The 24,350-nt window shown below is 41.0% G+C and overlaps 1 long non-coding RNA gene across 2 annotated transcripts in view; it reads left to right on the top strand.

The window, feature by feature from the left end:
* Positions 1-24,350, top strand: part of LOC125694560 (uncharacterized) — a 121,870-nt gene that overhangs the window by 11,213 nt on the left and 86,307 nt on the right. The gene's annotated exons all lie outside the window — the stretch shown is intronic.

Here is a 24,350-nt window from a genome sequence, read left to right as displayed (position 1 = left end):
GGTCAGCTGACAGCAAAATAGTAGGAGGTATAAAGACTTCTTGTTTGGCTGAAGCCACATGATAATATTGTGGTTGGTTCTCATAGAAGTGTTACTATGGGCTTCCCAGCAGTTCATACCTGTGTTCAGACCAAATTAGTTTGTGATAAGAGGCAATCTCAGAACATGGCCTTTACTGATTCTCTCTGAGTGTGTCTGAGGCAGAAGTTGGAGAAGAAAGGCAAAGGAGAAACAGTGTAAATAAAAGTAAAAGTAGGCAGCTGCTGTCTAGAATAGAATATCATGAGACTGTCTCATGAGACTATCTTATGATGCCACCTAGAAGTAATTGTAAAATACTGAGAGTGCTTAGAGGGAAGCTCCAGGTCCATGATCACTTTGAGCAGAAAGCAGAAACCTACTACAACCATTATGTGAACGTCTAATGGCTTCCTAGCCTTAGGCAGAAGGTTGCATGGCTCAGTAGGCTCTGAACTGGATTGCAGTGTCTTTCGACTAATGTAAATTATCCTTAGAAGAGTGGACTTCTGACACACAATGAAACATGAAACCCAGAGAAAGCCAGTACAGCTGTGTGTCTGTTTCCAACAAGTTTAACTGGTGCAGGTATCCTTTGCCATTAGAGAAATCTCCGAACTCTGAAACTGTGATGGTTGTTCTTCAGTATTTCATGTTATGTTCCAGTTGTTTTGTTTCTTCATGTGCAGTAGACATCATCTAATCCAATAGGCATCTCAGATTAATTTTATGCATGTGAATATTTCAACTAGAGCATTTGCAAAATTGGTACCTTGGAGTGCAAATGGTTCAGAGCCATCTTCTCATTGAGTCATGCGCAATACTGAGCACACTGCCAGGGCACAACCAATAAATTAACTCCCTAGAGACTCCCATTTGTCAGAGAAAAAAGCATCCATGTTCAATAAAAGATTCTGTCACTCTGTTGCTGTCTACAGCTCTTTTGGATTTATATATTTAGCTGATGATGAGCCATTCAGTATGATGGGTGTGATGTGTCTTTCCAGTTGGACAGGATGACCACAAATGTTATTAAATTCCACCAGTCTGCTGATGGAAGACAAAATCTGTTCCCACACAGTATCAGTACCAGCATAGGAGATAATGCAATATTTATTTATGTACAGGAGGCCGTAGATAAAGTTCCCATATTGTAAGCCTTGTGAAATGCTGAACACACATAAATGATGTACCAACTTTATCCTGGCAGGACTGGCAGATATAAACACCATGGTATTCCTAACTGACTCAGTTTTACTGTCATACAAATGGCCTAGTATATAATGTAAAAACACATTTGAGTCAGTGAATGCCCATTTTTGAGTGTAGTCAGATGGATTTCTACTGTGGAGGCCCCTGTTTGATGTCTAAATTTGCCTCCCACACTCTCTTGATATCAGCATGCTCGGAAGAAAGCCTTGATTTAAGCTGTTTATGGAGGTTCCATGCTCGCTTGCACAAATCTTCTGACACTCAGCCAAGAAGCTGGCTTTATTCATCACTAGGATGAGAGAAAAACACTTTTAAAATGATTTTCATAAAAACCCACAGAGCAAGTGGGAAGTGGAGTTCCTAATTGTTGATTTCAGCTGGTGGAACGTAGCCATGTGGCTCTCTCATATTTCTTCAGCTGAGGAGGTGGATTTCTAACTCTTCTCTTTGAATAGCTCATCTGGATTTTTTAAAACAGCCTGTGCAACTTCTCAAAACTAGATAGGTACCCACCTCCCTAGCAAAAATGGGGGAGACCCATAAGGCCAGTTTGGCAGGAGCAGCCAGACTTTGGTAAATGCAGCCATTCCTGGATTCAGCAAGGATCAGCTGCAGCAAATCCCACCCGTGGAATTTTTGATGCCTTTTGCACCTATGAATTTCATTTCCCTTAGTGTAATTGTTAAACTAAGTACTTTTTTTTTTTTTTTTTCCTCCTAATGTGCATTATTGAAATGTTGATAGGATTTAAATTCATGGTATTATGTGCTCAGTACTTCCTGCTCTGTTCTCCTAGAAGTATTTTTTTCCTCTTTTTTTTTTCTCCTGATTTTCTTTTTAACCCTTTTGTATTTTCACTCTTTTTATCCTTGTCTGTGCTTAGGCCATTTGTTCTGAATTAGAATAAGGAAATGGTAAATCCTGTAAGTCCTGGCTTATCCTTCTAACTACTGGGTTTTCTTTTCTGCCTGAGCAGGAGTACCTTTACATGCCATTATATTTAGCTCTCAGTTTCTGGAGAAAGGAAAAGGAAGGAGGCTTACATCTAGTCACATCATAACACACCTAAAGTGCTTATAACAAATGGTGCCAGTCTTGTTAATGTTTGCTTGTTGAGCTTTGTATTCAGTCTCTCACTTTGCTATGTAATTTATATGAATTTCTAATTGTGACCTTTTATCCATTTTTCCCATCTTCCCCACCTGCTCCTAACATATGTTCCTCTCCAGCTAGGCTCCTCATCATTTTCAAACTGCTGAATATTTTCCTCTTTAATTTTAGCATTTTTTCTTTTGCCCTTCTCAGGTTTTTCTCTCTCTTCCTCTTATTTCCTGTGTTCTGATCACTCTTTGCCAAAGTATTATATCATCTTGATCTTACTTGTTCTCATATGGATATGGCTGCTCAGTCTTCCAGTTCTCCAAAGTCCTCCCACATTTGGTTTGCTGCTAAACGCCCTATGTTCATTCCCTCTGTGTCATCTACACACAAAGAATTGGTTAAGCTCTGCAGCCTTCATCTTAAAGAAAAAGAGCAAAGTGAGGGGAAGATGGATCAAAGCCTGGGGTTTTGGAGACTGCCACAGGGGGGTGGTGCTGGGTTGTATCATGCTGGCTATGATGTGGGGAGCTGTGTTCCCTGTCCTTAGAATCACAGAATCATAAAGGTTGGAGAAGATCTCTAAGATCTAGTCCAACCTTCCACCTACCATCAATATTTACTCACTAAACCATGTCCACAAGTACCACTTCTACACTTTTCTTGAACACCTCCAGAGACAGTTCTTTAGCCCTTGCTGCCTAGAGGTACCCAAATGTACCAATGTAGGACATGGATGCTGCAATGGAATTTAACACAAATGCTGGTGATGTGATAAGCATCACCTCCAGACATTTTATATTGTTCTGTCTAGAAATCTTGTAAAGAATTAGAGCCAGCCACCAAAGTTCAAGTAGCAATGGAGTCTTTGCTGCTTGTGCTTCTTAAATAGCAAAGACTGTGCGTGGTAGAATGAGCAGGCACTATCCTTCATGGGTCAGTTTCATTTCTGTACTGATGCAAGTCTCCTTTCTTGTTACCCTAGCTGAAGGCAAATTCAGGAAACATGTTAATAAATGGTGCTATTTAGTAGCTATCGTCATGATGAGAATATTCTTAAGAGACAGTCTTATGTTAGTAGATATGTTCCCAAAACCAAGTTTTGACCCACAGCACAGGCTGCACAGAGATCTGCATTAGAGTGCATGCACCAGGAGACCCCAGGACTTCTGCAGTGCATCCACTCACCTATTGAAGAAATTGAAGGTTGTTTTTTGCCAGTGAAGATATCTGAACACAGAGTGAGAAGGCAGTGTCTGAGGCCTGGTAAGGGCTGTAATGACAGCTAATGAAGCCAGAAACTGCCTTCTGCAGTGAGACAGAGCTTTAACCTCCTGCCACTCTGCTCCGTGTTATATGACTGGAACTGGAAAATACAGTTCAGTATCTTGTCAAAATTCTTGTGTAGTGCTCCTATTGAAGCCACTTTGAATGTGTAGTTCTTAGTAGGATTTAAACAAAAACAAACAAACAAACACAAAACTACAATGGAATGAAAAATGTTCTGTCACATTCCAGGTTACAAACTGTAGCTGGAGTAATAAAAGGTCACTTTGCCATTCAGCATCCATTTCCTATTCCTTTGAAGTCCAGAATTTACTAGGAAGAAAACCAAGATATTTCAAAGTTTTACATCAGTGTGGTGAGGCGGAGACATAAATACATGAGTAACAGAAGTGATTATCTGGTGCTGCCTTTGCTGCCAAACAAAATGGGGCCCACTCTTGTTCTCCCCATGCCTGTACCCTCTGCAGAGCTGTTTCTGCCTGGCCCTCTGTAGTGTACCTTTTATACAGGGGTGCATCTCTGAAGTGTGTAGAGAGGGGAAAAAAGCCTTTTCTTGGCCTCTCCTTTGTTATGTAGCTTTCCTTTGCTTGGGAGGATTAGAAAATATTTCATCATCTATTCCCTGTCCCCTTTCTCTGTTCTCCTCTCTCTCCCCCACTTGTCATATCATGAAAAGAGAGGAAATACCTAGAAAAAGATGTTTGCCATTCACAGTCAGAAGAAAAGAATAAGGTAGGCTGCAGAGTTTCTTGAAAGGTAATTTCTTTTGCCAAGCTGCTCTTGTAATCAGATAGGAGCATATGGAAACAAACAGGCAACCAAGCTTTCTCTGCTCATGGCTGGCAAGGAAAATGCTATTAAGATTATCACAGACTCTTTTCTAAGGGATTGATATCGGCTTGCGCTGAAGATGTTATGCCACGGCCGTCTTGCGACACACACAGCCCTGAAAACTGGAAACGATGCGGCCCTCGTGCTGCAGGGGGCAATGCAGCCCAACCCAACCTGGCCCTGTAGCCGCTGCTATAATCAACTATTTCTGACAACAAAGGCCAAAATTGTGCTCGCGGTCTGGGGATGGTGATTCTGAATTCTAGTGCAAGGATCAGTCTCCTTTGTGCGGTGATTACACATTGTATGAAAAATCCTTCATCAGCCACTGAGACATGTCCACGGTGTGAAGCAGAGCTGTCTGCTCCCTGCTGCAGGTGGGCTTGGCTTGGGGGAAGAACGGGGCTGCGCTGCACAGTGGCTGCCCTGAGCAGCTGTCGTGTTAGGATCCTTCAGGTGCTTCTGCACAATGCCAGCAGTAGCAAACAGCAGTGCAAAAGGAGGGCCTGGAAATCTGGTGTGGTGGTTTTTCCTCCAAACATGAGTTCTTTTACGAGCCAAAAGGAAAGGCAGACAAGCTTGTATGTATAAGCAACATTGCTGAAAGTCGTCATGCTGGGTCCCCCATATTGGTCTTCCAATTGGGTCTTTCCTCTGGGTGGTCATAAACTTGTGCAGGAGTAGCAGCTGAAGAGCTGGTGCAGAGAGGCACTTAAAGCCCAATGTTTTTCCATTTAGACCCTGAAATACTTGATGCAATACAGTAGAGAAGTATCTTCACATGTTTCAGGTCTGAGACATACATAGTTTGGGGTGATTGGGGATGGTTTAGTAATTCTCAGGAGCAAAATGGTGATGCACAGCAGCCATGTTGCCATCACCTCTCCTGTTTGCAGAATGGGGTGTATGGATAGCAGGCTCAATGCTCTGCAGCACAGCTTGAGGAGGCAGAGAAAGCTAGTAGGGGAGAGAGACACTTCCCGTGGGGACAGGAAGTGTAGTGCTGGCTATGAGCTGATATATTGGGTGTGGCTTAGTGTCCATTGATTAGAGACTGGAAATGGGATGTGGAAGATGGTCAGAAAGGCTTGCTTAGCTGTTGTGTCCAGCTTGTCTGCCTCCGCGTTGTCAGCCACTCTAGACTGTGCTGCAATGATCTTGACACTGCTCTAGTCCAGAGCCACTATGGGGATCACCAGGCCAACCATGCTTTCCAGCAGCTTATGATGTGGGTTCCCCAGTGATGCTCAGTAACTGTTATTGCTTATTTTTGTTCCTGAGCACTGCAGGGGTTTCTTAGGGGTATCCCGATGTCCAAACTGATGAGAGTGAGTGCCTGAAGCCCAGCTCACCATTGCTCCTACAAGTGAGAACAAAGAAAGTACAGGGCAAGATTTTAACATCCATAAAAGTCACTGCCTAGACTTCATTGTGAGCATTTTCTAATGGTATCACGGGACAAGCTCTGTATGAGGCTGGAGGCCTTTTCTGATGGATAGTATGCTGCTAATGTAGATGTTTTGAACTGGTGCAAATCAGGTGCTGATGTCAGGAGGACCCTGTGCCTTTGGCTGCTGCCTTTGGCATGTGGCAACTGTGTAGAGCTCTCTGGCACCTCTGGTACTATAAGTTCAATGAACAGCAGAGCTTATTGCACTTAAATTGCCATGAAATTGTGTCTTATGGTGAGGTTCTCCCTTGTCAAAGTGCAAAGATTGGTCCAAAGATAGTCCTGCAGTTATGGTATGTACAAAGTATCTCCAGTGCAGATTCTCTGACACTTAATTATTCAGTTTTGTTCCCACTAGAAACGTTCCATAGCGGAAGCAGTTAAATTGTGTCAGATTTAGTTAAAAGCAAACAACAGGTTCGATATTACTGGCAGGAAGCAGAACTGATAGATATAGACAGCACAGCATGTCAACCACATCACCTGGATAGCTGGATTGAAAATGAATAGCAGATGTTCTTGTTAGGATCCTTAATATGCAGCACAACCCAAATATTAGCAGAGATGAAATCTAACATTTGAGCAAGTAGGAGACTAGCAATATAGTGTGCTTATTTGCAATAATCAAGCAATGTAGAAGACTAAAAAGTTAAGATTTATGGTGCTTCTTACAGTTGCAGAACTTGTCTAACGGATAGCTAAGAAACACTTTTTTAAAGTCAGGAAATGAATGTATTTGTTTCTTGTTCTGTACGAGGAAGGAAAAAAAAATAAAAAAGCAGCGATGCTTAGAGCTTGGATAACCTTGGATTCCTTGGGCAACTCGTTTGTAATATGCAATTTGTAGTAAGCCAGTTTGCTGGGCCCTTGTCATTGAAAAGCTCATGAGGAGCTCACTGCTCTCATCTAAACTTTTCACAAGTCTGTGGAAGTTCCTACAAAGGAGAAAGTGTTAGATATCCAAAGTTAGATTCACTAATGAGTCAATGATATTACTGTAAAACTGCTAGCTTAAAAAGTTAATGATTAAAAAAAGGGCTTTAGGAAGAATTCTGTATTCCCAAACTCCCTGTGCTGAGAAGCATTGCTGTCTGGGGCACCCTGTGCAAATAAGTCTTTTCCTGCCCCAGTAGGGCAGTCAATCCCACCCCCTGCCAAGCACTCCAGCCCAGGAAAGGCAACTCACCTCCCTGCCTGATGTGGCCAGTTCTCTGCTGAGAAGCAGCAGATCAGGCTTCAGGGGGTTTCTGCTTTGGGTTTTATAAATTACTGTCCTCCCTGCACAGTTCTGGGAAAGTGGGGCTTTCTGTTTTTTGTAGCTGCTCTAGATACAATTTTATTATTAATCACATCAAGGGAGGCTCATAGGTTTTTAGGGCTAGAAGAGACTATTACTGTAATCTAGTTTAGAAAATTTCTTCCGCAGTGTTTTTGTGTTTTGTCAAAAAGAAAAATGATATTTGTTTTTCCATGCCCTTAGGCCTTAAGGTTTAATTTATTTTTCATAAAGCAAACAAAAAACACAGAATGGTAATTACCATAGAATAGGTAAAAAAGATATCTTCATCTGTTGAATTGTCTAAATTTCTAGAATTATTATATATATTTTGTAAATATTAAAATAAAAATCTATGGTAATTCTAAATGGGAAAGAAGAAAACCCTTCTAGTAAAAACATAGACAAACCCTTTAACTGTGATGCCAGGAAAGCCCAGGGACAGTGCAATGGGCACCCCCAAAGCTGAGTTTTAATGCATCTGAATAACAAGTTGAAATGCAGCATAGAGGAATTCTACTCACATTTCTGACAAGCTAAACTTTCAGCTATTTTTGATGTTCAGCTCTCAGGACTTGTTTAATATTCAACACTGGTTTCATCATCAAAGAAATTGAGGCAAAATTAAAAATTCTTTTCCTGGGCCTGTTATTTTCACAGCTTCTACTTCCTTTCAATTTTGATACCGCCATCCATTCTGATAAAAGAAAATGAAGTGTGAGGAACAAGGCAGGCAGGAAGGAGACAGAAGTAGAAGTGCTTTTCAGCACTGACTTCACCTCTGCAGAAGTTTATAATAAGGTGTCTGCAGATCACTCCCTGCTGAAAGCTCTAACAAATAACACCCTTGCTCTCAGAAAGTGAATTAAACCAGCACTGCAGTGCACTGCTGCTGCGAGTGCCGCGGCACGCTGTGATCTGCTAGCAATCAGTCTCTTGTCTAGTGCCGTGGAATGGCTCTCTGCTTCTTCCTATCGAGCTTGTATGACTTTTGTGCTGTTTTCATGTGTGTCAGTCTCCCCACCCCAAAAGCTTTTTGTGGGAAGCAAATGCTTCCAAAAGCTCGTTATGCTTTTTAAATAGGCTCCTGGGGCTGGCTCCTACGATTCAAAAGAAAACTCTTTTCAAGGAGCAGGGCTTGCAAGAGCATCCTCTTTCCCCAGATGAATGGGTGAAGGGGGAGCCTGGCAGGTGCAGGCACCCCCAAGGGCAGTGTGAAGATAGTGCATGGTTCTTGAGGGAGACACTGAAGCTCTGCATTACAGTCATGAGTTAGAGTCAGCACTGGCTACTTCTCCGATTTCCAGTGTGATCTTGAGCAGATTAATCTGTTACTCACATGCAGTTTTCAGAAACTACGCAGAGGACATGACACTGAGCTCTTTACCTCGCGGTCTTTGTGCTGCATCCATGTGGTCCTGAAGCACTGTGGTACCCAGTACTCCTGGATTTCCCTCATGGGAACTCAGCGTGTGCTGCTGTACAGCTGCGCCCACAGGAAGGGGATGAAATGGAAGGTTTGCTGTGATGAAAGGAAAATTGAATGAATTTGGGATAATGCTCTAGACTTCAGTGGGATGTTGAATACAAAAAAATCAATGTTAATTCAACATTATAGCTTAGTTTTTAAACCTACTTGTTAACGTGTGAAGGCCTGTAATCACTTTTTGACTCCAGACAGGCCAGGATCTGAAACATTACTAGTGCACTAGAAAACTAGTGAGGTACTCTGCTTTTCTGTAATTCCAAAAGAGTTTGGCAGAATGTTAAATAGAATTTGCCTCAGAACAAATCTTTGGACAAGGTGCTCTCTGGGTTAAGAATCTCCTTCTATGGTCCCATGCTCCTTGGTACCATGATGACCGTCCCTGCCAGGCATCATGGCATGGCTGTACTGGCTGGCGGTGCTGTTGAGTCCTTTTTGTTGTTATTGCATGCTAGCAGTTAAAAACTGCCTTTGTGATTGGGATGTGTATTCCTACTCTCCATGACTATCAGCAGTTTTACAAATAGTGTTCTTTACATGATACTGCTTTTTGCATAAGAAAAAGTGCTTTGATTTACATACTCTCTGGAGGGACTGCAAACAAAACCTGTAGTCTGATTGTTTTTCCTGTCATTATCTATTTTTCTGAGGACTTCTTGCATGTCATTTGCCAGTATAACCTGATAATTTATTGGAATTAATAGACATGAGTTTACTAGCAGCAGAACATAAGGAGCATTCACTGTTCTGGTGACCCTTGTCTTATGTTCCATAAATAGCAGGTGCAGCCTGGCTGTGGCTTAGGATCCTCCAGGGCTTCAGACAAGATGAAAGGCTGTGCAGCTGCCCAGAGGGGTGTGTTAGGTCTTCTTTCATGTGATCCATCATGGGAATGGGCCCAGATGCACCTTCCTGTGGTTAAAAAGGGAAATACTTGTAAAGCTATGTAGACATTATCATATCTCATATATGTGAAAGGGTCAAGCTCAGGTTGTCATGGGGATTGCACCTGTAGCCCTTGTGGAACTGATGTCTGCAGGAACTTTGACAGCCACGTTAATTGAGTTTTGTGGTTTTTAAGCTTCCCTTGCTAATGTTGTTGTTAATGCCATGCAGAAATCTGAATATAGTGGAGTCTCCAGCAATGGCCTGAAAATTGGTGCTCCCATGCCATTCCAGTAGGCTGTGGTGGGATGTCCAGAGCTTGAGTCCCTGTCTTTCATCCTAGTACTTTGTCAGCTGGGCAAGAGGCTGTTGGCCTTGCTCTGAGCTGCATGATGCTATGTGGGAGCCAGTTACATGCCAGAGGTTGCTGTCCCTCAGAGCTGAGTTCCAGTAGGTTCCACTTCCTGTTGGCTTTCCTTGAGATGCTTCCACCTGGCGTGAGTTCCTCAGAGACAAGGACTTGGTTAATTGGCTGAAATGGATGGAGAGGTTCCAGCTCTGAAAGGGATGCTGCAAAACTGGCTTCCCGTTTCTTTCTTCCTCAAATTTAAACTCCTTAAAAACAAATCCCTTCGCTCTCCAAATAAGCTCTTTACTTCTGCCTTTCAACCCTAAATAGCTTAGCATATAAGTAGCTTCTTTTTGAAAAAAGTCAACGCTGTCTGTGTTTCTGTGATCAGATGCTCAGAGTGAATTTCAGTCTAATCCTAGTTTTGAAATTGATTCAGCTCAATGACCTTGGGCAAGTTACTTAACCTCTCTGTGCCCCAGTTTTTCCATTTGTAAAATAGAGAAAAGAATACTCTTGTGAGCTGGGTAAGCATGTCCTGAAGCTTAATACAGATATGCCCATTTTTAAAGGGCCTCGAGCTCTACAGCTGGAAGTATGGTGCAAGGACAGAAAAAGCTTCATGTTGGGAGCTTTGTCTCCTGGCCCTCTCCTTGCACTGGGCTCATGTTCCAGAAGAAGTGGAGACATTAAACAAAACATCAACACAAGGTTTGTACTTGCTAGGAATTGGGAGATCATATCTTGATCCCACCTCTGCTTGGATCTACAGAAGAGCAGAATCACTTCTCCCCTGTTAGGCACAGTGGAAGATGAAATGTCATCTGTACTTGACCCTACTGATTTCCAGCCCTATTTGGTTTGAAACGCGACATGTGCAGGCTGGAGGAATTCTGGAAGCAAAGTGGAAGTGTTGACATGCCCGTTTGCATACTAATACACCCCGAATGCCATTATTTTTCCAGCTTCCACAGCTGTGTTATGACTGTACTAGATCTGAATTCTAAAAACCAGCCAAAAGGTTTGTTTGCGTGTATATGTACACTGAGGTTTAGCAAGCAAAACTGGAAAGCTTTCTAGTTGTCACAGTTGTGGTGGTGATGGTGGTGTTTTTCTAAAACTCAGCACACTTTTGTGCTTACGTTAAAAATTATGGATCAGCTGTATTTTAACAAATGTCTGTTCCCTGAATTTATGCAGTTGATGGTCTCTGAGCTAGTTTGAAAGGTTTCCCCCTCTGTATTGTAACCGGGATTTCTTCCATAGATTATTTTCTTTTTAAAATAGAAACAGTGTTTTATCTTTGTATCTTTGTCTTCTGTAAAAGATAAAAATCTATAGTAATTCTTTTCTATGTAGGCTGTTCTATTTTTCCCGTAAAACACTCTTGCAAATAAGTCTGCAGATCTTTCAACACAATGCCTGAAGCATCACACATGATAAATCCTTCCCTAGTCTCAGCTTTCTGTAACCTTCCCCATTCCTCACAATGACACACACTTTCTCTCATTCATCTTTTATTACAATTCAATATTGTGCTTGAATATAATTAGTTTGTATGCAGTGTTCCCTTCCCCCTTCCTTTTTTTCTTTTTTTTTTTCTTTTTTTTAATTTGAAAAGGACAAACTACTTGTTCCCATGCACTTTCATCTGAAAATTCAGTGTTATAGGTTCCAATATATTTACACAACAGGTACAGAAAGATATTGGGAAAAGAAGAAATATTTTTAACATCATAAACCTCTAGCAAAAATATGTATGTAATAGAATCTGGTACTGTGGCATTACACACATTACAACTGTCACTGTGACTTACAGCCTTAGTTTAGCTGAAAGAAAATCTATAACCCTAGAAATGCAACAATGTCCGAGTCACAGTTCAGAGTAATAAATGTTTTTCACAGAATAGTGTAATCCATATTTCCAAAGCTGATACAACAAAGGCATTTCTACTAGAAATCTTTCAATTTCATGGGCGGAGGCTCAGGGAGGGGGAGAGAATGGTTAGGAGAAATGATAAACAATAAAATGCCCATGTTCGTAAATATTAGCCCTTTGGCTAGCACCTTTGGCTCTCTGTTCTTGCCTCCAAATTAGATCTTAATAAAGTATCATCTGTTTTTTGATATCAGCATAAAAAAATCAACTTTTCAAGTCTGTAATCTATTCTGTGGATGGTGAGAATTACGAGGTTGCAGACAGTTATGTGCAAGCACCACACTGTTCTCCATGCCATGGGCATCTTATTTCTGACAAAACATGCTGAATGCCTGTCCTCTGGGGCAGGTGATGGTGTTCAGCTGAGGTGAAGTGTACCTTAGGGATGGTACAGGCCATTTTGTCTGTCAAGGCTCTTGAACATGCTCCTCCAAGTTTCAGTGCCGGGAGTTGCCAGTCGCTGTGCCTCTTTGGTGTCCCAAATAGGCAACCAGTGCTGGGCCCCTCACTTCTGAGGTGGGACAGACTGATGGGTGGCTCAAGGGATTGCCTTCAGATACTTGGCTTTGGAACCTGAACAGTGAGGTCTTCTCTCAAATTTTTAGATTCACCTGTGCTATATTTTCATCACAAAGGTGTTCTCAGGCCAATGGCAGTGAAAGCCTCTGGGTGTCCTAGTGTCCCTGGCTTTGCTTTGACTTTGTGTATGGAGAGAGGACTTGACCACCAGCCAAAGTGGTGAGGCTATCCTGGCAGGACTTCCTGTCAGTGACAGCAAACAAATATATCACACTATATATTTCCTTTCTCAGAAGGGCATAGTTTGAGTAGCTAAGTAGCTTGTGTTTTGGGCTTCCAAGACCTTCATTTGTCTCTGCCCTCAAACTTCCTGGCAAGCTTGCTCATGTCTATTAATTTTCTAAAATCCATGAAAGTAAAAAAAGAGCAAATTGCATTAAAGTAATCTGTAATCATTTGAGTTACAGTATGAGTGAAATACACTCATAGCTGAGCAGTTAAAATGGAAATGCAGTGTTGAGAAGCTATATGCAGCATAGTTTATTGCCCACTCTACACATTGCAGAGTATCAGGTTAGTTGCAGTCAAGGTTAGTCAGACGTTTGTGTTTGGTTTTACGTTTAAAATAAAAAGAGGAAGAAAGGGAAGTGGAGACACCAGTAATATGAAAAACACCTGTCTTATTAAGCCTTTGCTTTATTTGTTCCTTTCCTGGAGGAGCAGAGCAGATATGCTGGGACCTACAGCTGCCAAGCAGGGTGTTTCCCAGCAAGGAGCAGGTGGCATGGAAAGGCCAGTGGGCTTCTCGATGCTGAAGAACAAAGCTTTTAATCAGAAATGCAGAAGCTCAGCATATCTAGTTGTATTATCATCTTGAAGCATTGCAAAAGCTTGGTATATATAGCACTAACATTGCCCTTACTATGCTGAGACATCATGCTTGCTTTAATGCACAGTACTAAAAATTTCAACTTCACATAAATTAGCTTTATTAGCTACTTTACTTAGTCATCATTCCTATTACTGCTTCATTACATATCTGATTCATAATCATTGACTTATGAAGAACAGATTGCAAAGATTTCCCCCCTCCCTCTGCCTGCTCCTCAACTTCCCATGCCTCAGTGTGCATTCTGCTAACACCGCTGCTCTGACCCCTTCTGAAACTCTATATGGGACAGCCTAGAGTGCTCTGTCCTTGTAAGGCTGTTTCACCCCACAGACTTGCTGCAGGCTCTATCATTCTTGATTGGAGTGTCTGACTCACAAGGATGAGCTAATTTTGTTGGCAAGATCCTGTTTTCCGGAGCTAGGACAAACATATTTTTTTTCTGATGCTTGGGTGGCAGTGATAGGAGTCTGAAATATTGCACATGTGTAAAATAGTCGAGGTGTAAAAATTTACTCATAAAACATTAAGGAGCTATGAACAGTTCACTTGCTCTTAGTACACAGGAGCAGACAGAGGGAGGTCACTTTCTGTCTCATCAGTACAAAGAAGAAGTTAAGTGCATGGCTGTTGTGTTAGGAGGCTACAGGAGTGTGGGGCTTTGCCTCCACTGAAGTGTGACTTCAAAGTTATGTGCGGGATGAGGCCCTTCTGCTGAAACTGTTGTCAAGTGTCTGGGGCTTCAGAAAGGCCCAGGTGATGTCTGCTGTTTATCACGCCTGTTTCTCTGAGTATTATGTTTGCTGTACGCCTTGGCAACGTTCAAAGCATGAAACCGTATGTTTTGAAAGGAGAAGGTAGGAAAGCCTCCTTGACAGATAAATGCTCTTTCTTTATGTGCCTTTATTTGCAGCTGTCCTTTGTTTTTTGATCACTATGGCAGCATTGCCTTCAAGTGCTGTGGAGTTTCTCTGGTGACTCATAATTCTGTAGTGGTGTGTGTCACAGCAGCTATCCACATGTTTCTTGTTTGCAGAGAGATGGCTCTAGCTGTTTGCCAGTGTTTAAAGGAAAAACAGTGCTTTCCCTCCAGATTGCCTGGGAGGAATTCTGCAGTCATTGGGCTATTCTTTCACAGGTGAAACTGGGAAATTTTGCTAAAAGCCTTTTGCACACAACAGAAAAGCGTGCTGCTGGCAGGGATGTGAGCATCACGTGGCTAAAACTGGCACCCTCTGTGCCTCCGATGAAAGGCTGTGGCCTCCTGAAGTGGTTCGTGCTGGTCATGCTTGCTGCATTGGAGAGAGAATTTCAAAATCCCAAATGTCTTGTAGAATTCCTGTGACCTTTTGGTAACTTTTTAGATACATGCACTTGCTAGCTCTAATATGCATGTGGTCACTGAACTGGCACTCTTCAAAATTAAATAGACCTAATGCAAATTACTAATAATCTGAGAAAGCTTTGTGCTAAAGAGGCTGTAGTAAAATTTCACAGGAGAATCCTCTTCTGCAGGCTATGTTAAATGGCCTTGTTAGACATTTGAGTATTGAGTATCATTATGTAGTGATTTGAGAAGAACAGAAAAAAATCTGTAAAACTGCTAGTAAGATTCACACTGCAGATCCATTATGGCGAGTCTCATCAGTAATAATTTAGAGTTTTAATTTTCTGAAATGTCCCTCAGGTTTACTATAGCCAGCCAAACGGTTCTTGGAAAAGTGGACAGAATGGGAGGTTTTTATAGCTTAGCCTCACTGGTGACTTTTTACAGCTTCCTCCTGATATATGTTTGCACGTGGATGCACAAGCATGCACAGACAGACACACGCGAGAAGGCTCAGGGTTGGCAAGGAGGAGGATGTGCAGCTCCCAGCTTAATTCACATGATTCAGAAGCCAGCAGCAGCTTGATGCAGGGCTTTTTTCTTGGCTTTAAATATATATGAAAAAAAACGAAACCAAAGGTGGATTGATTGATACAGAAGCTCAAAGAGTGATAGCAAGTTCCTGATTTGAATAGCCTTCCTGAAAAACCCTACCTCTGCCTCTGGATTTTACTCATCAATCAATATCCATCTGTTTGAAAAGTGAAGCACCTGCTGAGAACCTGGTAAGACCCCTGGCACAGAGTGTAAATACCCTGAACCGTGGGATTTATATCAGCAGTCAGGGAGAAAAATATATTTTCTACCTAATCGACACAACACAGACAAAGTTATCCATGCTGGGTGCCAGGATCATGATTCAGAGCCATCTGGTGCAGCAGCTCTGGCAAATTGGGGACAGGAAGGGATGTGCCTGTGCTGTGGACACGTGATGAGCCAGGACCAAAGTGCTGCAGTGTGGATGACGGGGCTCTCCCTACCCCCATGGGCAGAGGTGGCTGCAGGTGGGCAGACACCTGTACTGGTGGTTTTCAACTGAAATGCTGAAATTAGCTTCAACACGTGTGAAATCTCTTTGACAGAGCCCCTTGCAGCAAAGTCCCCAGAACATGAATTTTGACAAGGAAAGAGCCCATTATTATCAGTGATGTTTCAACCATTATTTTATGAATATATTCAATGACAAGAACTAGCTTGTTTCCAAGACAACAAAATTCAAACCCTGTCCATGATTGCTCTAAAGGAGACCTCCTGTCATTTCATTCCTTTGAAGAAACTCACAATTTGATGGGCAAAATGCCAGAAATAATTAGACAGAATAGCACCATAAACCCCAATGGAAGCAAAATATCTGCTGTAAGAATTTCCCACCAGAAATCTTGAAAATCAAATCAAAGCGTGGGTAAAATCTTTTCTGTTGAGGATACGAACCCAAAAGGAAAAAAAAAAAAAAAAAAAGTGGGTGGGAAAAGACTATACAGTTTTCTACTCATCAAAGAGAATACTAAAAACTGTCTTTGTGACTTGCTTGTGTCTTCTTGTGAAATAATAAGTGGGCAGGGCAATCAAATTTAAAGCAGTATTCCCCAAAGCAAGGTCAAAACTGCTAGAAATGTTCATTTCATTTTTATTTGCTTTTCCTGTGAGGTATCCACTGTGGCTATAATTTCCCATTCTTTATGGGGAGATCAAAAGATTTGTGCTGTGCAGTGTAAGAATCAATTCAGTTATCCTGGCAGCACGCCAATCTTTATTACGTTATTTGTTAACCCGAGTTATTGCAGAATAGAATAACTGTTCCATGGGATAAATGAGGGAGTTTTACTTGCTTCCTTGACCTTGATTTCAACGCTCACACCAAGGTGAGCTCAGCATCCACATGCAGATAATGATTGCCGGTGTGAGAGTGAATGAAACATCACTGCAGATCCCATGCTGAAGCAAATCATTGAGTCGGTGTCATGTAAGCTCACCAGCAGCCTGCATTGTTTGCCTTTGCACTGTGCAGCTGAGAGAGCTTTGGGTGCTTCCACATGGGATGGGAGTCACCTCTCTTTAGTGGCAGTAAAACAAGCCTCAGTAACGAGAGCTGTATTCTCCTTCCTATTAGGTCATTTCTGCAGCACTTAAAAGCTACATAAATATATGAAATATTTGTTTTTGTTTAACTATATATTTTTTAATCTTTTTTCACTGTTTGTGAGCTGTGTTATGTTTTGGTAGCTTCAATGACATACATTAAAGGTAATTTAAACCAGCTTGTATTTTTTCTTGAGAAAATATCAGTTTTGAACCTACTGGTTCCTCACTGGGAAATTTTCACTTCTATTAATCTCAGTAGAAAAATGCACATTTTGCATAGTCAGATTTTTCATAGAGAAAGTGGAGGGTAGGTTCTGCTTCTCATTGAGTGGAATTAGTTTTATTAAAAATAGACTTAATGCAGATCAAATTGGGTGGCTTTAGGATCAAGTCAGCATTAATCTTTGTCCCACAGAGTAGCTGCAATGGCCTGTGGTGGTGGAAATTTGTGGCTACTGTGCACCAACTTTGCTCTGAACCTAGACCTTGTGGTGCATTTGCTATGCTGCACAGAGCTTTCTGGTAGAAATTGTGCTGGAAGGCACTTCCACAGGCTTTTGTGTTGTGTAATGCTTGAGGACTGAGTGTCAGAGGGGAAAAGGGACAAGCCAGAGCTATTCAGGAGCCCAAGGTAAACTAAGGTTTAACTTCAGTGAGATGGTGTAGCAGCAGCTGATACATAGTGTGCACTGTAGAGCCTCAAACTAAGTTGGACTCCTTAATTTGATTTAATTCAGTGTGCCAAAATCAGGGAGAATTATAATAGGGAAGAGGGAAAAGGAACAAAACGTAGAGATTCTTTCAAAGCACTCTTTACTGCTAAAACAAATCTTTTTAAACCTATTTTGAAATAGAAGCAGCTGTCAAAATCTCAGGTTTTTTTATGGGATGAATGTCCTTTATGGCAACAAACCCTAGTCATGAAGTTGCAGACCACATTGAAAACGCAAAAGATGGAGTGTATTGTGTGAAAACCGTGCTTTGAGACTGGGAATTTGGGAACAAGAAAGAGGAAATATTTACCTTCTGTTGTTCCTCCCCTAAAAAGCCCATGGTAGCTGAGGAAATTCAGGAAGTAACGGTAGTGATAGACAGTGAAAATGGAGCTGCTGCTGTGCAGTGCTGGGAGTAGAAAAGGCAAATGCTTCTGTGCCCTGTGGGAGAAGAGCCACAGCTGAGAAGGGAAAATTTCTCTGCTACTGGGGAAAGACCCGATAAACGGCCTTAAGTGCTGCTTTTCAGAATACTTTTTCCTATTCTGCTCATCCATAATCTTACGACATAATCTGAAAACATTTATGTCTCCCAGCAGGAGACAAAGGTGTTTACAAAAGCACTAAGCCTGAGAGTCCAGCCACAGAAAATCAAAATGGGAAACTTAAATTCATAAGCTTACTCCTTTAAACTGATAGAAATAGATCCAAACAAAACAAAGCAAAACAAAAGCAGTGGGTAAACATGTTGGAATGTGCAATAGATAATGGATATGGAGGGATGATCTAGTCATGCATGCTAAACAGATACATTTATGAGCATAAATATAATTAGCACTTCGAAATTAACAAGGCTAGAGAGAAGGGCAATGTGTTTTTAAGTGAAGGCGATGAATAGGTACTGTTTGGTGTATATAGATAAATGAGAATTTAATTTGTGAGACATAATGTGCCAGGTGCCTCTAAAATATTTTTGTTTTCTACTGGCTACCACAGTGGATAATGGTGTAACTCTTCAAGGTCAGTCTGTCTCTACCTGTTCGTCTTTCTAGGGGAATTTGTTTAACTAACTAAAATATGTAATTAACTACTGACTAACTAAAGTTAATTTCCTTTGTATTAATTTCTCTTCACATGAAAGACAACATCCTAATCAGCACTTATTTGAATAACACAGAAAGTGCATTTTCCCTATACTGTGCTATGGGAAAGCCATAGAGGCAAGAAAATTATACAACTGAGTTTTCTGTAGGACTTAAAGGAATTTATCCTTTCCTGTAGTTCCCTGTGAACACAAAGTAATTCAGATCCAGTTTCAGAAGAGAATGTTCTCTAGAATAACTGTTTGCATGGCTAATATAAGAAACAGGTAGGATTTGTAGTGATGCAATTTCAGGCATTTGAGAAGGGTGTATTTCTACTTAGAGAAGTACACTTGAATAGAAAGCATGGTGAGTGAACTTTATTGTTATTCTTGCCTATTACTTTTAATGGCACATTTATGATTACTGTAAGCCAAGGCCTGGGTTTTGTGTCTGGATATCTTCAGATATTTTATGACTGAGTATTACTGTATGCAACAAATAGCACGTCATACAAGGTCAGTTTTAAAGTTGTGCACAAATGCTGTCCAGCCTGCTGTCCAATCTCTGGTGTACCTTGCAAGAGATGCGCAAAGAACGCAGTGGGGAGACATGTTAAGCGTGTGGTGATCCTTTCCCAATGTCTACAAGTTTTGAGGCCACTTGAAACAGTTCACATTGGAAACAAGGTATGGGGGATGGTTTTCTACTAAAGCAGAATCTTTTCAGGGTCAAAACATAGCACTGTGTCAGCTGGCCTGCATGTGCCTGTACGAGTCCTTCCTTGCAGAGAAATTCAATATATTCTAACTCTAAACTGTTGATTCAGTATCCTAAATTTATTACAAAACACTAAATTAAGTATAGTGCACAGTAAGGGCTCTGGGATGGTAGATATCTGGAAGACTGAAGGAGTGATAGGAAACTTTGGAGGAAAAAGTGTGGATCCATAAATGACAGCTGCTGCCTTCATACCCATATTCATACCTTGGATTTTTCCATGAGTCTCTTGTCTGGTTACAATTCGCAAAATCTTCAGTGTTTCGAGGATTGTTCCTGCTTTTTACTTTTTGTTGTTATTGAGGAACTTATGTTTTTTGCTAATTCTACGTTTGAAAACCAGCTGGCCATTGTCGAAGAGGCATTTCCTACTTTGATTTTAATTTCCTAGGCTGTACATAGACTGAGGCAGATTCCTGTGGAGGAATGCTAGTTCAAGACTATGTCCTCACATATGTATCCCTGTGGGAATGAGGTTGAATTTCCAAACATGTAGCAAATTGAACTGATGCTTCTCAGTGATTAAGTCTGAAAACAATGTTTTAATAAAACTTTCTGGCTTTGTTGGGAAAAAAAAGTGTTAAATTCTAAGTACCATGTGGCTCTATGAATTCTCTTTTCTCTGTCATCTGCAGGATTTCCATCCATCTCCTTAAGCATTTCAGCAGACATCACTACCACTTGCAGTGAAAAATTAATGACAGCAGGAAATCCTGTTGTCCTAGTAATGGATGGGACTGCGAGGGTTAATGTCATGTTTTGGTGATGTTCGGTACAGTTTGGGAAGATTAATATAATCTTTTTGCTGGTTTCCCATGTTTCTGCCAGCACATATTTTGCAGCAAGAGCTAGTCTCTATCTCCATATCACTTTTTTCAAGTACTGCAGCAGCTTCTTGACATTTTTGGCAAAATTGAGGTGCTTGCTTGTCTGTTTGCATATTTGCTTGCATTGCTGTTATTGTTAAAAAAAAAAAAAAAAGAAAGAAGTCAGAGAATGGAGAAGGTTTCTTTTTTTTCTTTTCAGCTACTATCCAAGTGAAGCGCAAAGAAATTTTTCAGAGACAGTTATTTTTCTTCAAAACAGATGTCACAGGGCTACTGCAAGTAATAACTGCATGCAAATTTTTTTCAGGAAGAAAGACCCCCACCACCACTCCCCCTCCCTCTCTCTCTACCCCTACATCTCTCTTGTTTTATAAGGAAAAATGTTAGATACCTTACATGTAGGCATTTCTTCCAGGTCCTCAAGTAAGTTTACCCTGCACTGGAGTGCAAGGGATTTCACTGGAACTTATGGACTTGAGGAGGAGGAATATTTTGATCACTTTTTGAGTGTACAGTTTTGAATTAATATACTAGCAATGAACATATCTGCTTTAAATGGCCTTGTGTCGTGGAGGAAGAATGAACAACTTCTTGCTCACAGTTCTTTGTTTTATGATAAGTTTAACATGGCAGTAAAAAGGGGTTTACGTTTGTACTTCTGTCTTTTATGAACAACAGTTTCCATCCATTTAATAATGACCTTGCTTTTCTCATGAGAATAGTACAATTATCAATCTGTCAGTGCAGCTTTCTGTAGTGCAAGATAGCACTTCCTGTTCCACTTAATCGTCTCACCCATCTGTGGAGCTCTGCTCTTGCCGGAAGACACCTGCTTTCTCAAATGATATTTTTAAGGATCAGATCCATTGCAGTTGATTGTATGAGTCCTGTTACATTGGTTGCATTTTAGGAGAAAGATGGGTAAAAGCCAGGCTTCCTACTAAGCATGCGGCATAGCAAAAACAGCAGCTAATTAAAAAAAACAAAAGACGTGCACACAAAAAGCCAAGAGCAAACATCTCTCTCTTTGCATAAAGTATTAAAGTTCAACAAAGGATTTGTCATAAATTGAAGCTAATGGTTAATTTAATACTTCATCGTGCTCTTTTGAATGTGGATGGTACCATCTAGATTTGCTGGGTCAAAAGGAGCAAGACAGAATGAAGAAGTTTTCTGTGGTTTTGCCCATGAAGGCCTTGCTTTATTTCTGGTCTGAGAAAGTTCTGATGTTTCTTTTTTTGATTCAGGATTGCCAGGCCAGTTTTTGAGCCTGGAAACATATCTTGGCTTAAGCTCTGCTGAATTACTGCTGCTCAGCCAAACCCTTCATGCCCAGGAAGCACGTCCTGGCCTGCTGCCACCCCACAGTGGCCATCCTGTTGCTAATGGCCTTCACAAAGATAGTGTGGGCTGTGAGCTGCCCCATCATGTGCAGGCAGCAGGTGCTGCCTGTGCCAAGGCAGAGTTATGGTGGCAAAGCTGAGGGCACAAGTAGGACTTGCAGTGAAAGCATTTTTCTTAAGGGCAGCATCAGTCATACTGCTTTCCTGTGAGAGGGATTCATCTCCTCAAATTGACATTACAGAGCAGAAGAGGACACAGTAGGTACAAATATCTACTTTGCACTTTTCCTCATCCTCCTGGCAGATGTGCTTCAAAGCTGGAACTTTGTAAGTTATGTCTCGTCCAACCTCTCCTTTCCCTGTGCTCTGAACATCTGGCTGGCCAGAGAACGCCTGCACTGCCCCTCTGCCAAGGGGAACTGAAAAGTCAGGTGTCCCTTTCATTGGATGTAATGGAACAGGTTGCTTCCCACTGAGCAGTTCTACCATCCTCATACATCCTGCATGAAGAAAACCCATTCCTGCCCTCTAGCCTCACACTCCACTGTTTTAAATAAACTATTTTAACTGCAAAATATATCTTATGCCATTATGTGTTTTAGTTGCTATATATGCTGCTTAACATTATTATTCATTTCTGAACTTCACATCTGGCAGAAATAGGGCCCTAACAGTACAAGAAGTATTGACACATAATACGTGATGCTTTAAACCTAATTACATACTGTGGAGTTTTACACAAGCTTCAGGTAAAAATGCTGTGATGTCTGTTTTGTTCTTGATTTCTGTTTGCCATCCTGCCACATCAGTGAGGGGCTGTGATGCTGGACTAGGGTTATAAGAGTAGGGATCACGCCTTGCACTCATTTGTGTGAATCATAAATGTTTACAATGACTAGAGCAAGATGGGATCAGAGTAATTACCATCAGTAATCACTAACAACACTGTAGTGTTAGCATTCAGAATAGCTGGAACTTTCTTTTTGCTAGTAGGAAGGAGGATTTTACAAGACTATGCAAACCCAGAGTGGAAACTTAAAAGAAAGACCTAGAAAGAAGGTTTGGTTACTTAGTAATGGATTTTTTATCGACTTTCTTTTGGCTCAAATAGCTAGTAGGGGTTAAGGAACAGTGATGAGTACTCTGTGTAATGTGAATTCCAAAGCAACACTGTGCCATACCTCAGTCCTTAAGCAGCAGCATCCTTCTGCCAGTGCAGCTGTGATGGTGGTCATGTCCCCTACTGAGTGCTACTACCCAGAAGGGGTATAAGAAAGTGGACATGTTCAGAAATGAGCCCTATGTGTAAGCATCTGTTTAACTACTCTGGAGGAAAGTTTAATGTTAACCAGATCACAGTCTATAAGACAAAACTGGTTAGCCAAATTCAAATCAAAATAACTGACAATTAATGTACGTTGTAATGGATTTCCCATCAGTAGAAATTCTTAAAACCTGGAGTGTAAATTTCTCAAATGTTATAATTTAGTTCAAATGGAGTCCAGAGAAAACCTATAATAGGCCTGTGCTTTTTTTTGGGACATTACAAAAAAAGTCCATATCTATAGCACTTAGAGTACATGATTTCAGATTAGTTGGTTTCTGGGTTGTCTTTAACAAGCAGGAGGGATATGTTAGCACTAGGTTTTTCCACTGAAGAATACTGAATGAATTTAATAGTTCTGCAGGGAGTCAGATGGGTATAAATGGACACAAAGGAAACTAGCATTATCTTAGTCTATGAAAGAAGCACTACAGTAATAGGAAATAATAGTCTACTAAATTTGACTTTGGTTGCAGACAAGTTCCTGGAGATTTTAAGAGCTCAGATCACAAAAAAATACATGGAATTGTGCTCTGATAAAAGTCACCAATGTGCCTTCAGAGGGAATACACTTTATATGGCACGGCTAGGAAAGTTATTTTGTGAGGCTTGTTGAAAGGACAATACTGTGGTGAAGGTGAGGAAAAGGAAAGAAATATACACTTGGATCTTGCATTAAGTCATATGGCAGTGGCTAGGATTGAGAAAAAGTACCCATTTCTGAGAATATGAGACCAAATGCATGACCATACAAGGATGATAAATAAGTAATTTTATATTTGGTGTGCTATAGGTGCATTAAAATCAGCATTTGGTGCTAGCTGACCCTGTCCACTTTGATGGCAAGTGGAAGTTGGATTTTAGAGGAAATAGTGCCAAGTCAACGCTGGAGACCTTAGAAATTATGAAAGTGTATCTGGATTCTTTGGCCTGAGAATACACTGCATGTTGCAAGATACATGACTGTAAACCAGGAAAAATGGCAGGTGAAGATAATTTAGATTAATTTCTTGAATACTGAATTTACAGCAGGTGCAACTGCCAAAAAACCAAACAAACAACCAAACAACTTCTCCTTCTGTTCCACAACACTCACTCCTTACTGTGGCCTTTAATGACCACATTACAAACTGAATTGAATATTGATGGAATTTAGGTCTTATTTGTATTCTTTCTATTTCTCTGTTCATATCTCCATCAACACATCATGTCCATAATTCTTATCCAACAAATGAAAGTGAAGACAGGCATGAAAATTAATTTGACTATGTGCTTTTATTTATTTTGTGCTTTTTCCATAAAAAGGAGATACAAAGATGAACAAGAAGTTGATTGTACTAACACTGAGGTTATTTCATGGTGCAAGTCTTTCATTTTGGTTAGACTAGTGTGCAACTGAAGACTTGTTAGAAAGCACTGCACGGGCAGCTGGAGGGAATCTGAAAATGGGAAACTGACCTGCAAATCAAGTGCAGTTCTGGACTGTGCATATTTAGAAGCAAATAAAGTGCATGTTGCCTGCAAACACACTCTCATTCCTACCAGGGCATTGCTGTGAAGAGGGAAACTTCTA

This window comes from Lagopus muta, chromosome 6, assembly GCF_023343835.1.
Source record: "Lagopus muta isolate bLagMut1 chromosome 6, bLagMut1 primary, whole genome shotgun sequence".
NCBI lineage: Eukaryota > Metazoa > Chordata > Aves > Galliformes > Phasianidae > Lagopus > Lagopus muta.
Note: the sequence above shows the minus strand (reverse complement) of the source record. Positions and strands in the feature narration are given on the sequence as shown.